This window comes from Papio anubis, chromosome 10, assembly GCF_008728515.1.
Source record: "Papio anubis isolate 15944 chromosome 10, Panubis1.0, whole genome shotgun sequence".
NCBI lineage: Eukaryota > Metazoa > Chordata > Mammalia > Primates > Cercopithecidae > Papio > Papio anubis.
This window is the reverse complement of record NC_044985.1, coordinates 122,832,344-122,848,825: the sequence shown is the minus strand read 5'-3', so window position 1 is coordinate 122,848,825 and position 16,482 is coordinate 122,832,344.

Genomic DNA, 16,482 nt, shown 5'->3' with positions numbered 1-16,482 from the left:
TCTCAGTGTTATCACAACACAGAAATGATAAAGGTCTGAGGAGGCTGACATGCTAACTACCCTAATTTGATTATTATGCCACATGTGCACACATGGAAACATCATGGCGAACCCCAGAAACATGTACAATTGTTATGCGTCAATTCAAAACAAAATTTTTTTTAAAAAGTAAGCTAATGAACACATTCACCCAAGCTGATAAATTCAATAAACTAAGGAAATGGCTGGCTTGCTAAGTTAGAGAATAATGGAGACAGACAGCAAATAGCAGCTAGAAAGGGCTTCTGAAGGAGGCGGGTTTTAGGGAAAGGTAGAAAGAGGAGTAAAGTGCATTATAAGAAATTGTCTCCTATTATTAATCTTGGCCAAAATTCAGAAATGGGAAGAGAGAGGCTGATCCATCTGCAGCCGACAAGGGCATTTGTACAGGGCAAGGACCCAACCCCGCAGCAGGGAAGGGAGCTCCTCCCACGCCTGGGCAGGTGGTCCTGGGGTGTCCTCAGTGGGTCAAGCCCTGGGGCTGTAGCTGGCTGCCGTCGGGTTGCATCCAGCTCAGGGAACACTCAGTCACTAGCCTGAGTCTCCAGACTGCCTGGGACACAACGGCTTTTTGCATGAATGCAGATTCCTGGGCCCTGCTCATTGGAGATTTCTGATTTTGTGGAATTAAATTGTATTGGTGAGATCTAAAAAGCCCGAGGAATAATGAACTTTCAAAAACTCAGATTGAAAAGGGGTTTCAGGTGGTCCGGCCCAAACACCCACAGGGCTGTGACCGCCTCTCACCTTTACCTGCCTGCACAGCTGCCAGCAGAGGCAGGTTCTGCCATTCCAGGGCTTCAGTCTTCTCCCTGTAGGGAATTGTATTGAAAGGAAATCTGTGCCGGGAGTGGTAGCTCACGCCTGTAATCTCAGCACTTTGGGAGGCTGAAGCAGGCGGATCACTTGAAGTTAGGAGTTCGAGACCAGCCTGGCCAACATGGTGAAACCCTGTCTTTACTAAAAATACAAAAAGTAGCCGAGCATAGTGGTGGGCACCGGTCATCCCAGCTACTCAGTGGGCTGCGGCAGGAGAATCACTTGAACCTGGGAGGCAGAGGTTGCAGTGAGTTAAGATTGTGCCACTGCACTCCAGCCTAGGTGACAGAGCAAGACTCTATCTCTAAATAAATAGATAATGAAGAAAGGAGATCTGACCCCCCTTGCAGGGCTGCCTCTGGAACTACCGAAAATAAGATTAATCTCTTTTCCAAATGAGAAGCTTTCAACTATGTGGGGCCACTTACTACGGCCCTGGACATCTCCTCTTTCCTGGGCTAACTATCCTCGCATCCCACAGCCATTTATCTTGTAAGCTTCACTGGTAGGACCCCAGTCCTCTGGTGCAGCAGCCTGGGAAGGGCGGCCTCCTCTCGGCTGGCCCGGAATCCAGAAAGAAGGGAGACGATGGAGACGGGAATATGTGTGCTACGTTCTTCGGAGGGATTCCACATCCAGGACCCCACTTCCTAGCTGTAGCCTGGAGATATCTGAAGAGGCTTCAAAACGATTTAGTTTAACCTCCTGAGTTAGTTTCCTAGGGGCGTTATAACAAACGACCCCAAACTGTGTGGCTTCAAACAACAGAAGTGTGTCCTCCACAGTTCTGGAGGCCCGAAGTCCTACATCATGGTGGCAGGGCTGGTTTCTTCTGTGGCTGTGAGTGGGAGTCTCTCCGGGAATCTCTGCAGCTTCTGGCAGGTGTGGGGAAGCCTGGCTGCTGGATGCATCACTCCAACCTCTGCCTCTGTCTCCACGTGGGCTCCCTCCCCGTGGCTCTGTGTCTTCTCCCCTTCTCTTCTCTTCTAAGGACTCTTGGCATTGTATTTAGGGCTTACCCTAAACCAGAATGATCTTATCTCGAGATTCTTATCCTAATTACATGCACAAAGGCCCTTGGGCCAACTAGGGGCACACTCTGATGTTCCTGTTGGAAGGAGGTGGCACCATTTAACCCAGCAGAACTCTTACTTTACAGATAAATGCCATGGGGGGCAAAAGGGGAGTGGCGTGCCCAGGAGCCCCTGCAGAGTTCGTGAGGAACCCGAGCCTTAGCACCCCAGGTCTGCCCTCCCCACCCTCTCACACAGAGAACACAGAGACAACAGGACAGACGGCGGCACACACTGACCCGGCATTGCTGCAAAATGCGAGGCTTCCATGAAGTTCTCAAGTAATTGAAGCTTACCTCTTTGAGGACAAAATCATGTTTAAAATGCTCTTTTGATGGTAAGCGTTCTAAACCATAGAAACATACTCTCCCAATGTACTTAAGAGAATGCAAGTTTGAAAAAGTCCGTCGGCATTTTGTTGGTAACTCAGGGTGATTGCCGAGGGGCCCTTCCGAGCTGGGGCTGGGCTGTGATCCTTCCGGTTCTGCCTGACTGGCTGGGCTGTGGCCCCTGCCTCAGGTGCCCCCGCATCGCTGGCTTCTGGACGCGGTGACTGCCAGCTGTTTCCCCCCAAGAATTGGCCCTTCTCAGAATGGCAGCCCATTCATTCGCCAGCCCTTAATGGGATGTGTGACGGAATACACTTTGAGGGGGTGGGTGGAGATATTAATCTTTGTTTTGCTTTTCTTATTTCTCCCCCTCATCCCATTTCAAGCAGATCACCCGGCTCTTTGTAATTTTTTTGCCTCGGGGATTTTTTTTCCAGGCAGAAAGCCAAAGCAGCTCAAAGCCAAAGGCTCTTTCTGTCTTTTGTAAAAACCTAAACCCATTTCATAAAAACCCAAACCCAGGAGGCGAGTGGGAGGGAGAGGGCAAGACTCACTGAGGCTGGGAAGAGGAGGAGGCTGGTGTCCCCAAGGGCCTAAGGTCTGAGCACAGCTCCAAGGCACAGCCTGGGAGGGTGGAGCACACTGGACTGCCCATGTTGTGCCCCGAGGCTCTCATCCCTGGCAAGGATCCCCAGGCACCGGGCAGGATGCAGGAACGGCTGCCAGCCTGAGGGCAGCAGGACGTGGGTGAGAGTGGCTGCTGAGGCGGTGGTGACAGCTCCCAGCTCCCAGCCCTGCAGCTCTTCTGGGCACCATGGAAGCTTCTGGATCCTGGAGGGACTCTAGGACGGGAGAGAGTTGCATTTTCTGCCAGCCCCACAGGGTGGGGCTCCAAGTTGGGTTTAAGTTGAATTAAATAAACAAAGAAATGAACCTTCTGGATTTCTGGACAGCACGGCCCTACACGTTCACGCTCTGAGGCCTCTTCTCTGCTCCGAATACGCGGCAGCATTAGAGAAAACATATTTCAACAAAACAAGCCAAGCATCACAGACACCAAAAACAGACAGAACAAAACCCGTGGGTGGGGTCTGAGATGGGGCTTCCGGTCCGGAACCAATGTGGAGGAAGCGCTGGCACCTGGTGCAGCACGCAGGGTTGGGAGCAGAGGCCAGCTGACTGCATAGAGAGACCCCCACCCCGGAGAGGGGACGGAAAGAAAATTCCAGCTGAGTGCTTCCTGGGCTTCAGCTTCCAAAGATTCGAGGACGAGGAGGTGGGAGGAAGCAGCCTCCTGTCTGGGACCCAGGTAAGGCACCACCAATGCCATTACTCCATTTGTGATTTAGCCGATGCTCTGTGGGACATGAAACCTGGTTCACGGAGGGCATCCCTGGAGGCTGGGCAAAGACTGATGCAAACCCTCAGGGCAGACAGGGTTGAGTGTGTGTGAGGGGTGTGGACAGGGAGAGAAGAAGGAGGGTGGAGAGGGACACGGGAGAGAACCAGAGCAATAGGAAAATGACCTTAAAGTAAGTTTTTTAGCATCTTAAAGAGGAAAGACAAGAAATAGCCTAAAAAGGGTAATTAGCTATACACAAAACTTGGCAGAAATGAAAAAGGTCAGAACTGATGGAAATGGAAAATATCTAATTAGTAAACCTGAAAATTAAAAAGATGCTCATTGAAATAAAAAAGAAACCAGCAAATGCAATCAAATCCTCAACAAATGGGTGAATTGGAAGACGGACATAAGGAATTCTCCAAGAACGCATCCCACAGCAACTGAGATTTAAAAAGAAAATCGCCCCAAAGGAGCAGGCAAGAGACCGGCAGAGTTGCCTGGGCAGCTCTGGCTCGTCTTGGAGGAGGTCTGGGAAAGAGGAGCAGCAGGTGGGAGAATGAGATTGAACAGACAATGCCAAGAAGGGTCCCAAGCCCAGCAAAGACACAACCGTCAGGCCGGAAGCCACTGTGAGCAAGTCGACCAAACGTAAACCCCATCTCTGCATGTCGCTGGTCAAATGCGTCCATAAAGTACCCACTCGCTGTAAAAACACTATTCACCTTTGTGCATTTATAAACAATAACAATAACAAAGATAGGACAAGATACAGGAAATAACGTTCCTTGTTCAGAAAAAGGATGTAGATACTTTAGACTTCATCAGAAAAAACCCAGAGTTCCGAATATAGATTAAAAATGAAGGATAGTCACTGCCAAGAATAGAAACAAAAATCCACAGCCGCCAAATCATCTCGGGGGGAAAGAAAAATCCAAAAATGTTATCATACTTAGAAAACGCAGAAAAGATAAAGCAAAGGAAAATCATGGTAAATGAAATGTCACATACAATAATAGAAATAATTTTAATTACTTTAGTATTAACCATAACTGTAAAGGGATTAAGCTCATGTACAAAACCTGGAGACTACAGGATTAAACCAACATCCCCCAAATTCAGCTAGATGCTGCTCATAAATATACACATAAAACAAGGCAGAGACTTTGTTTGTTTTGTTTTGTTTTGTTTTTCTGAGAGAGTCTCGCCCTGTCACCCAGGTTGGAGTCCAGTGGCACGATCTTGGCTCACTACCATCTCCACCTCCAGGGCTCAAGTGATTCTCGTACCTCAGCCTCCTGAGTAGCTGGGATTACAGGCATGCGCCATCACACCCGGCTAATTTTTATATTTTTAGTAGAGATGGGGTTTCACCGTTGACCAGGCTGGTCTCGAACTCCTGACCTCAGGTGATCTGCCCACCTCAGCTTCCCAAAGTGCTGGAATTAATGGTATGAGCTACCTCATCCTGCCAGTTGCTTTTTTTCCTTTTTTTTTTAAAGGATGAAAACCAGAAACATGCAGCAAATACAGATACAAGGAAGAGGATGTATCAGTAAGAAACTAGTTACATTTATTGCAAAAACCTTCACAGGCTCTAAGGACTGACTGGGCTAAGTCATGCGGCAGGAACGATCCGATTCTCAGGGCTTACAACTACAGGGCGACTTCTCACTCCGCCGCCCATGGGCCGTGGCTCTGCTCCCTAACGTCCTGGCCAGGAGCGGCTCCACCTGGGACATTGCTGGGCTCATGCAGAGAGGGCAGGGAGACTTCCAGAACCACAGGCTGGCTCTCAGTGCTTCTGATGGGAAGTGTCCCACATCACTTGGCCCACACTTCCCTGGCCGAGAAACCCTCCCGAGCTCAGTGGTGAGGACTGGATCTTCTCACCATGGGGAGGGGAATGCAAATCAGGGCAAACAGCGACAGCCCGCCCCATGCTGCGCAGAAATGCCACGCCGTAACAAACAGGCCAGGCCATCGCAGTAAGCTTGCGTGCATGTAAGAAACAAACATTTTATGCACAAGGAAGCTTTTTCACCAGTGTGGACTCAGCACCTCGGGAGGTTGTCTGCAATTTCTATTTGCTATGGGTCGAACATTTGTGTCCCTCCAAAACTGACAGGTTAAAATCCTCACCTCCAGGTTGATGGTATTAGGAGGCGGGGCCTTTAGGAAGTAATGAGGTCATGGGGGCGGAGTCCCCATAAATGGGATCAGTGCCCTTAAAAAAGAGGCCCCAGAGAACTCCCTCAGCCCTTCCACTGTGTGAGGGCACAGCAAGAAGGCACTGTCTGTGAACCAGGAAGTAGCCCCCGCCAGACACTGCATCTGCCTGGCTCTTGGGCTTCCCAGTCTCCACAGCTGTGAGAGACAGATCTTACTGTCTAGGAACCGCCTGGTTCATGGCATTTTGTTACAGCAGCCTGAACGGACTGACACCTGTTCCTTCTGCTGACACTGAGGGTCATTTGGGACAAGATGGGGACTCATCAAAAATTATCAGGGGTGGTAGGGCTCCGTAGCTCAAGCCTGTAATCCCAGCACTTTGGAAGGCAGAGTCAGGAGGATTGTCTGAACTCAGGAGTTCGAGACCAGCCTGGGCAACATGGTGAGACCCCCATCTCTATAAAAATAAACATATTTTTATTTGTTATGCTTGTGGTCCCAGCTCCTTAGAAGACTGAGGCAGGAGAATTGCTTAGGCCTGGGAGGTCCAGGCTGTAGTGTGTCTTGATTGCACCACTGTACTCCAGCCTGGGTGGCAGAGTGAGGCCCTGTCTCAATTAAAAAAAAAAAAAAAAAAAAGAGAGAGACTATTGGGGGAACTTGGCATCCATTGCTTTTGTCTCTGTTCCTACCACAGCCCCACTCTGCCTTCTGAGGAGGCTGCCTCTGTAATTGAGTCATGCTGGCCACAGCCAACTGGATGGACCAGGTCAGGAAACTGACCCCAGGCCACTTTTGGCAGACTGCCCAGTGGCCTGTGGCCTGGCCTGGCAGGAAAGCTCTGCTCCAGAAGCCCACTCTAAAGCAGCTCAGGACAGAGTGATCGGGTCTGGTGAGTCCAGCGTGGGGATGCGAGGCAGAAGCCAAGAGGGGCAGGAGGAAAACCGAATGCTGAGACTGGAGAGAAGGGAAAAGGGCCAGCTGGCCTGGCCGGGGCCTGGAAGTGGAGTACCTGAGAGTCAGTGATGGACTTCGTGGCTGAGCAGTGACAAACAAACGTGTCCTGGGTAACATTCCCGCCCTCCCAAAGGCCTGCTCTGAGCTGGCAACGTTTCTCCCAGCTTCCTGCGTCTCTCCAGCCCTCACCTCGTTAACCCCAGCAACTTGAGTACATCTCTGTTCCTTAGAACAGGACCGATCTGACAAACAAGTCTGTCGCACTCATAATCTTCATATTAGATTTAACATAACCCGTGGGATCTTGGGGTGGGGCTGCCTCTCCGGTAGATATTTTTACTGCCGCTCAGAGGGACTTTAAAATTTATTCTCCATTTCATGGCTGTATTTGAGATACTTAAGATTTCTGGAAGCCCAAGTGCTGCAGCAGAAAGAGCCCAGGGCTTGGAGGTGGAGGACTTGACTTTTATTCCTGGCTCGGTCAGTGTTCAGCCTGTGACCTTGAATGAGATTTACACTCTCTGGGCTTTATTTTCTTCTTGGAATGCGAATATCTTCCCTGCCTACTTGATGAGTTCATATGTGTGCACGCACTAAGCAGACGCCAGTCCTGTGGGGCTGACTTTTTAATTGGGAAGCTGAGATGGTTCCAGAGATGTGCCCAGGTTCACCCACCTTTCCTGTGCGTGGCTGTCAAATGGTGACGTTCTTTCTCCCTGGGCCCCTCCTTCCACACCCCACGTGCTTCTCAGAAAACAGCTACAAACCTCAGATAGAGGCTTCTTCCCCACCAGATGTGAGCAGAAACAACATTTAAAAGGTGTATAGCCAGGCATGGTGGTTCACACCTGTAATCCCAGTGCTTTGGGAGGCCAAGGCAGGAGGATTACTTGAACCCAGGGGTTCGAGTCCAGCCTGGGCAGTATAACAAGACGTCAATGCTACAAAAAAATAGCCAGGTATGGTGGCATGTGCATATAGTCCCAGCTGCTCAGGAGGCTGAGGCGGGAGGATCACTTGAGCCTGGGAGGTCCAGGCTGTAGTGAACTGGGACCATGCCACTGTGCTCCAGCCTGGGTGACAGGTTGAGATTAAGAAAGAAAGGAAAGAAAAGAAAAGAAAGAAAGAAAGAAAGAAAGAAAGAAAGAAAGAAAGAAAGAAAGAAAGAAAGAAAGAAAGGAAGGAAGGAAGGAAGGAGAGAGAAAGAAAGAAAGAAAAGAGAAAGAAGGAAAGAAAGGAAGGAAGGAAAGAGGGAAATGAAGGAAAGAAAGAAAGAAAAGAAAGAGAGAAAGAAAGAAAGAAAGGGAAAGAGAGAAAGGGAGGGAGGGAGGAAGGAAGGAAGGAAGGAAAGAGAGAGGGAAAGAAAGAAGGAAGGAAAAAGGAAGAAAGAAAGGAAGGAAGGGAAGGAAGGAAGGAAGGAAAGAAGGAAGGAAGAAAAGAAAGAAAGAAAGAGAAAAAGAAAGAAAGAAAAAAGAAAGAAAGAAAAAAGAAAGAAAGAAAAGGAAGAAAGAAAGAAAGAGAAAGGGAGGGAGGGAGGAAGGAAGGAAGGAAAGAGAGAGGGAAAGAAAGGAAGGAAAAAGGAAGCAAGAAAGGAAGGAAGGGTACACTATTTAAATGTAAATCATCTATAATTTTGAAATACCTAGTTAAAAACGTAAATCTGAGTATTTCCTATGGGTAGGAAATATTCAGGGTGGGTCCTCAGGGGGACTTGGGGGTATGTTTTGCTGCCTTTGCTGGGGAATCTGCAGATGCATACAGAGACTGGTCTTGCTTTGGGGGAGAGACCCCCCCAGGACTGCTGGGTCTACCTCTCCTCCCAGTAGATGGGTCTAGACCTGGTACAATCAAGACAGGAAGGTGACCCAGGCACCTGCCGGTCCCCTGCATCATGCCGAGGGAGCGTGGTTCACATCACCTCCTCCCCTAACTCACAGAGCTGCAGTTCTTTCCCATCCTGCCTTCATGGGAGGCTTTGCTGTTGAATGATGGGCGTTTAGGGAGTGCCGTGCGTCTCTGGCATAAAGGTGCATCCCTCTGCTGTCCATTCTCAGGAGCTGCAGCCTTTCTGCCAGGGAGCGAGCAGGGTGGGGTGCCACAGGCTCTCATAAAGGGTCCTCGTAGCCTCATGAAATCAGTTGCTGTTTTCCTAAGTCTCTGGCTCTCTATTAATTACTCTTACTTTGTTGTTCTGGAGCCAAGAGCAACACTTCTGGGTCCAGGGTGGGATTAAAAGTTTTCCTCTTTATGGTGTTACCAGGGAGCGTGAAGGGCACTGAACGGGCCAAGGGTCGTGCTTTCCCATTGCCCTTTTTCGCCAAGAGGAACAAGAGGTCCAGCACCGAGGCCACACTGGCCCCCAGGGCCTCTCCAGGAAAGCCGGCCCTTGGTTTGCTCCAGATCTAACCCCCAGTCCTTGGCAGAGAGACAAACTTAAGATTTTCAGGAGGGAGGAGAAAGGTAATATTTTAAGGAGCTTTCGAGCTTTCTGAGCGTTAATTTTAGGTCATAGAAAGGTCAAGCAGGCCTTTCCAAAGCACTAAGAATGTGATGAAACCTCTGTTGTGTGGGGTGGATGGCGGTGGCTGGTGCTGGAGTGCAGGCCTGGAGCGGTCCTTCGTGGGTTCACAACACTTTACTGTGAGCTGTGGGAACCCACATCTCCCTGCCCTCCCGAGCCAGCCAGGAAGCTGGCACAGTTTTCACCAGTGGCCCACACAAGCTGGAGGCCAGCACTTTGTCATATTGTATTTTTAGATTACATTTTTCCCTTTTCCCCCTTTTAAAGGAATTCAGCTTAGTGCCCAGAACAAGCTCTTGCTGGGCCGTGTGTGAAGGCGGGCCGAGGCAGAGGCCTGGGCAGCCAGGAGCCCACGGGCTTACCTTGTCCCACGGCATGGCCGAGCCCACGCTGAGCCTGCCCAACATGGTGAAGGGGATACAGTTCCAGGCGACCAGCTGGCTCGAAGTCAGTGACAGCTGTCCCAGAGGTGAGGCGTTCTAGGGAAAAGGATGCACGGGGCACTCCCTGCCCCCATGGAAGTGGGACTCTGGCCCCTCTGTGGGGACGCACGGGTGTGAGCAGCCCACTCTCCGCAGGCAACCTGGGCAAAGCTGGGTCAGGTCTCTTGCAGAGGCTGGCGTTTGGCCAGAGGCCCGAGGAAAGGGCAGCCGAAGTTGCTCCTCCTGCAGCCCTGGGCTCTGCTCCTGGCTGCCCCCAGACCCTCCTAACCCTCAGGGACAGGGGAACCAGGGGCCACACTATGAAGGGGCCCTGCCTGCCGCTCAGATGCCCTCTCTGGCATCTACCTCGCATGGCCTGGTGGGATGGAGGGAGCGGAGCTGGCTCCATCACCACTGGTCAGATGTCTCCAGCTCGGGCCAACTCCTGCAGAGACCAGCCTCAGAGCTCCCGGTCCTTCCTGGTGGCTGAGGAGTCCTGGAGTTCAAGGACGCGAAGTTCCAGATGGAGGCACCCGTGCTCCTCAGGGATGGAAGGAGCTGAGAGCCACGTGGTGGCTCTGAGGCTGGTGGATGCCCCTCTCCCAGCTCAGCTGCCTAGCCTCTGAGTGCCTAAAAAGCTGGGCAAGACCAAGCAGATCCAGGGCCTGGGTTGCCTGGAACATACAAAACTAAGTCACAGACATCATCACCTTTCAGCTCGAAAAGTTCAGTGCCCATCTCCTAAAAAGAATACATAATAAAAATAATAATACATTCTCTAGCATGGCACGATAAAGTTATCAAATTCAGAAAATGTAACATTGATATAATACTATTATCGAAAAATGCAGTTTGCAACCACATCTTGCCCATTATCCTAATAATGTGCTTGGTAGCATCTCCACCCCCAACTCCCAATCCAGGATTACACAACGCTTTTGTTTGTCGTGTCTATTAATATTCTTGAGCTTCCTTTGGTCTTGTTAAAAAAGCTTCTTTAATTGTGGTAAAAAACACATAATTTAACATTTGCCATCTTAACCATGTACATTCCAGTAGTGTTAGTCATGTTGATTCACATTGCCATGCAACCATCACCTCCATTCATCTCCAGAACTTTTTCATCTTCCCAAACTGAACCTCTATACTTATCAGACACTAACTCCCCATTCCTCCTCTCCCCAGCCTCTGGCAACCAACATTCTACTTTCTGTCTCTAGGACTTTGACAACTCTAGGTGCCTCATTAAAATGGAATCATATAATCTTTTGTGATTGGCTTATTTCACTCAAATAATGTCCTCAGTGTTCATCCATGTTGTAGCATGTGTCAGAGCTCTTTCCTTTTTAAGGCTGAATAATACAGCATTGTAGGTGTATACCAGATTTTATCCATTTACCTGTCAATGGACACTTGTGTTGCTTCAGCCTTTTGACTGTTGTGAATAATGCCAGTATGAACATTGTGTGTCTTTTGTGTTTTAGCACATTTTTGAAGAGTACAGCCCACTTGTTTGGTACAATGCCCCTCAATTTGGATATGTCTCATGGTTGCCTTATGATTTTATTTATGGTTGCATTTTTGGCAAGGACGCAAAACAACTGATGTTGTGTCCTTCTCAGTGTACCATATCAGGAGGCACACAAAGTCCCTTTGTCCCATGATTAGAGATGTTACTTTGATCGCTTGGTTAAGGTGATGTTGCAGAGTCCTCCACTGTCAATATACATTTGTTTGAAACTTTGAAACTGTAGAAACAAGCTGTTTCCTAATATACTTTGACTCATTGGTTTTAGCATCTGTTGATGATTCTTGCATGAATCATTTATTACTGTATTGGTTGCAAAATTATTATTTTCTAAGTCTTATCATTCCTTTCACATTTATTAGTTGATATTCTACTTACAGTAGAAGACATTTCCTTCTCTTCTGTTTCTTTCTAAAATAAATATGGACCCATGGTCTTTCTCTCTTTTAAACAAATTTAATGCATTCTAGCCCATTGGTCTTACTATTCATCTTGATCCTCACATTGCCTTTGGTTTGGCCAGTGGGAGCCCCTTCTTTTCATATGCTTACATCATATTTTGAGCATTTTTTTTTTTTTTTTTGAGATGGAGTCTCGCTTTGTCACCCGGGCTGGAGTGCAGCAGCGCGATGTCTGCTGACTGCAAGCTCCGCCCCCTGGGTTCATGCCATTCTCCTGCCTCAACCTCCCGAGTAGCTGGGACTACAGGTGCCCACTACCACGCCTGGCTAATTTTTCTTTTGTATTTTTAGTAGAGATGGGGTTTCACCGTGTTTGCCAGGATGGTCTCAATCTCCTGACCTCTTGATCTGCCTGCCTCAGGCTCCCAAAGTGCTGGGATTACAGGCATGAGCCACTGTGCCTGGCCACAGTTTTTTTTTTTTTTTTTTAACTTTGTGGCAGAAACAAGACATTCTAGGCTTCTCTCACTTGCTTCAGTCCTGGACTCAACCACTTCTCCAAAGAACTCTGCTCTCTCTTAGTGAAGAATGGGATTTAGGGACCAAGTCTGGCCACTAGTGTGCTCACTGTTGATGGGTATCATGGTTTCAGAGCCCTTTCCATGGACAGAGCCAGGATACCTATATAAATATGAATACCACATGCACAAACATTTTCAAGCTTTTTGTGTGGTATTCATATTTATATAGGTATCTTGGCTATGAGTTCATCAAAACTGTTCTCAGGTTAGCCTAATGCTGCAAAGTCCTAACTTGCCTTCCACTATTCCACATTTGTTTCTCCGTTTCCTACATCTTTATAATTACTCATTTACACAATCATAGCACACACACAAAATAGTTTCAAAAATCACCATACTGAGTACAGTTCAAGATTTATACCCAGCAAAAGGATCCTTTTCTCTCTAGACTGAGGTTATCCTCAAATGTTACTTTAATATGTTTTTTCCCCTTCTATGTGGTTACTGTTCTGGTCATCTGTTGCCTTATAACACACTGCCCAACACTTAGAGGTGTAAAAACATTTCATTATCCTCACAATTTTGTGGTTGACTGTGTTCAGCTGGTTGGTTCTTATTTGGGATGTCTCATGTGGGTGTAGCAGATAGTGTGAAGTCAGGCGAGGACTCAGCCTGGATGGATGTCCGAGATGGCTTCATCACTCATGTGGGGCCTCAGCGCCCCCTCCACGACTCCCTTTCCAGCAGAGGAGCCTGAACTTCTTGTACAGAAACTCAAGGCTTCAAGAGAGGCAGTGAAGGCTGCTGGGCCAGTGAAGGCATGTTCCTGAAGCTGGCCCCAAATCATTTATTTCCACCATATTCCGTTCATCCAACGAGGCACAGGGACTTCCTCAAGTTGAGGGAAAGAAGAAAAAGGTGCCCTTTTCCAAAGGTATACCAAGGTCACGTTGCAGAAGAGTTAGTGGGGTGGGGGCTGTGGGCACAGTTGTGTTTGGGAATTACAGCAGTTACGTCAGCCCTGTAAGATGCAGCTGGGTTCGTTTGTTTCTGTGTATATATAGCTTTATGTTTTTCCCTTTCTTCCTTGTTGACTCAATTTTTTTGAATATGTAAAATATTAACTTGGTTCCAGGAATCAAAAACTATACAAAAGAGATATGGTGTACTCAGAGAAGTACCAATCCCTTCCTATCCCATCCATACCATTCCTACTAATTCCTCCAAACCTATTTCGTGTCTGGTTTATTTTAGTTTCTTTTTTTAAGAATAAGTGTATGTACTTACTTCCTTTCCTTCCTTAAACAAAAGTTAACACTGTATATATACTTGTGTGCATTTGCTTGTATCACTTAATATGGTGTCTTGACATGCCACGTGAGTTCGTAACAGTCTTTCTCTCTCTTTCCACAGCTGCATAGTGCCCCACTCTGTGCCACCATTAATTCAACACATTTCCTGTGTGTGGGCATTCAATATTTTTTAATTATAAAAAATCCCTAGGCTGGGCGCGGTGGCTCACACCTGTAATCCCAGCACTTTGGGAGGCCGAGGCAGGCGGATCACAAGGTCAGGAGATCGAGACCACAGTGAAACCCCATCTCTACTAAAAATACAAAAAAATTAGCCGGGCGCCATGGTGGGCGCCTGTAGTCCCAGCTACTCAGGAGGCTGAGGCAGGAGAATGGCGTGAACCCGGGAGGCGGAGCTTGCAGTGAGCCAAGATCGCGCCACTGCACTCCAGCCTGGGTGACAGAGCGAGACTCCGTCTCAAAAAAAAAAAAAAAAATCCCTGCTATATTGGATACCTTTATTTATTTATTTTACTAAGATGGAGTCTTGCTCTGTCACCCAGGTTGGAGTGCCGCAGCACGATCTCCGCTCACTGCAACCTCTACTTTCCGGGTTCAAGCAATTCTCCCTGCCTCAGCCTCCCAAGTAGCTGGGATTTTAGGCGCCCGCTACCACGCGCCCAGCTAATTTCTGTATTTTTTAGTAGAGACGGGGTTTCACCATGTTGGCCAGGCTGGTCTTGAACTCCTGACCTCAACTGATCCACCCACCTCAGCCTCCCAAAGTGCTGAGATTGCAGGCGTGGGCCACGGCGCCCAGCTGGATAACTTTATATACAGGTATTTTTGTATAATGGGGTATATCTTTGGAGTAAATTCCTAGGAAAAAAAATTCCTTCAGGCAGAGCCTGGGGACCTGTGCTTTACCTGAAGTGCTAACAGGAGTTAGGAGTTTCTAGATTGTGGGATCCTAGTTGATGAGCAGCAGCAGGTTAGAGGTGGGCATGCTGGAAATAGCAGGGAATGACATCTGTCCAGCCTGACACCAAGATTTTTCTTGGAAGACAAGAAAAACTGTACAAAACAGGGGAAATAATTTTCAAGATTTTATGGTAGTAATTTCCACATATAATTTCCATCCTCTACTTACATAAAAGTAGAGATTACCAGAAACCTCTGTGTACCTATCACCCAGCTTCAACGAACATTAGCACTTGGCTGCACTGTTTCAGAAATAAAAGAATTTACAAAGAATTTACAAAGCTCTCATATAGAGGCATAGTCTCTGAGGTCTCCTGCAAACCCGCACCCGTCGAGTCCTGGGATCCTCACTGTGGCCCATCTCAGTTCAAGAGAGGTCTCTGTTCATGTCAATGACCTTGAGTTTGTAGAGAAAAGAATACTGTTTAGTGTGGTTCTCTTAAGAGGTTGGAGAAGTGGTTAACTACCCCCCCACCCCACCAAAAAAAAAAGACTTCTACAGAAATGCTTTGAGGGTTTGATGCTGAAAGTGGTGGCTGCTCGGCTGCTTCAAGCCCATCTCCACGCAGAGGACTTCACAGTAACTGAGGCGTCCCGTGCTTCTTCCCTGCAGACACGGGGCCAGTTGTAGCTGCGGATTCCACTCTTCCGGCCTCTATGGTTTTGGCATTAGTGCCAGTTTTCTGGGTTATTCTCCGACAAGCCTGAGGTTTGTATTTACAAAACAAAAAACACAAAACAACCCACTAGTGCCAAGCTGCTCAGTGCTGCTATGTGGGAGAACGACGCCCCCAGCCACAGAATGACAGCCGAGTGGCAAATGAGCTAAACCTTGTGTTTCTTTTTGTGCAAAGAGCATTGTAACAATAATAAGCATTAAAAATGGAAAGCCCTCCCTTCAGGGTTTTCCTGTTTTCTACCAATCCACATGGGTTCATAACCTTTACGTAGTCACGGCCATCCTATAAATAAATACCACTTGGTAGGGAACATCGTCTCTCTGGGCAGCGTCATACAGTCTCTGTCCAGATTGCTACAGGGTCTTCCATCCTTCACATCTATCACCTCCCCGTTACTCTCATGGCTTCTGGGCAGGGCAACCTACATTTCCAGCCAGGTTTCTCTAACACGTGGGCTGCAATCCAGCCCCACAAGGGAACATAGCTGCAAAGAGAAATGGAAAGAGATTGCAGTCTAGCAAGAGCAGGTCAAGGAGATGATGGGAGAAGATGAGGTGGGTATATCCTTCCCTCTTGGGCAGTGGGACAATCCAGGGAAGAGAGGTGGAATGGTGGGGGCCAGATAAACTCAACCCCCAAAAGTCAGAGTGTCCGACACTTTTGCTGAAGAGGAAGATCCAAGTGTGGAGGAGGAGAGAGAGAAATGATTTAGTTTGATCCAAACAAGGTTAACCCTGGGTCCCATCCAGGTTAATGGAGTCGGGGAAGCCCAAGGATGTGAGGTCAGTGGAGGGTTGATGGCTGGGGTCTTGGAGGAGTTTGCTGTGTGGTGTCAACTCCACAGGGAGAGACAGGAAAAGAGCAAGGAAGAGGGGAGGAGGACTGGCCTGAGGCCTGTATCTGGAGGTGGACACACACCAAGGAGCCATTGGCTTGCAGGTTCCCTGTGTGATGGTAAACCAAAAATAAAATCCTAAGCTCTGCAGCTGAATGAATGGACCCCATTCTCAGTTAAGGGGATTCTAAAGAAACCTAAAAAATTAATTCAGGCCACAATGGCCAAGAAGCGGTCAGACATGACTCATGCCTTTGTCCCTATGGAGTTCAGGCACAGCTGACCAGCATTAGCATCAAAACAGAAATCTGAAGACTGACAAAGCAGACTCTTGGCCAGGTGTAGTGGTTCATGCCTGTAATCCCAGCACTGTGGGAGGCTGAGGTGGGCAGATCACCTGAGGTCCAGAGTTTGAGACCCACCTGGCCAGTGTGGTGAAACCCCGTCTCTATTAAAAATACAAAAAATTCACTGGGTGTGGTGGTGCTTGCCTGTAGTCCCAGTTATTCAGGAGGTTGAGGCAGGAGAATTGCTTGAGCCCAGGAGGCGGAGGTTGCAGTGAGCTGAGAT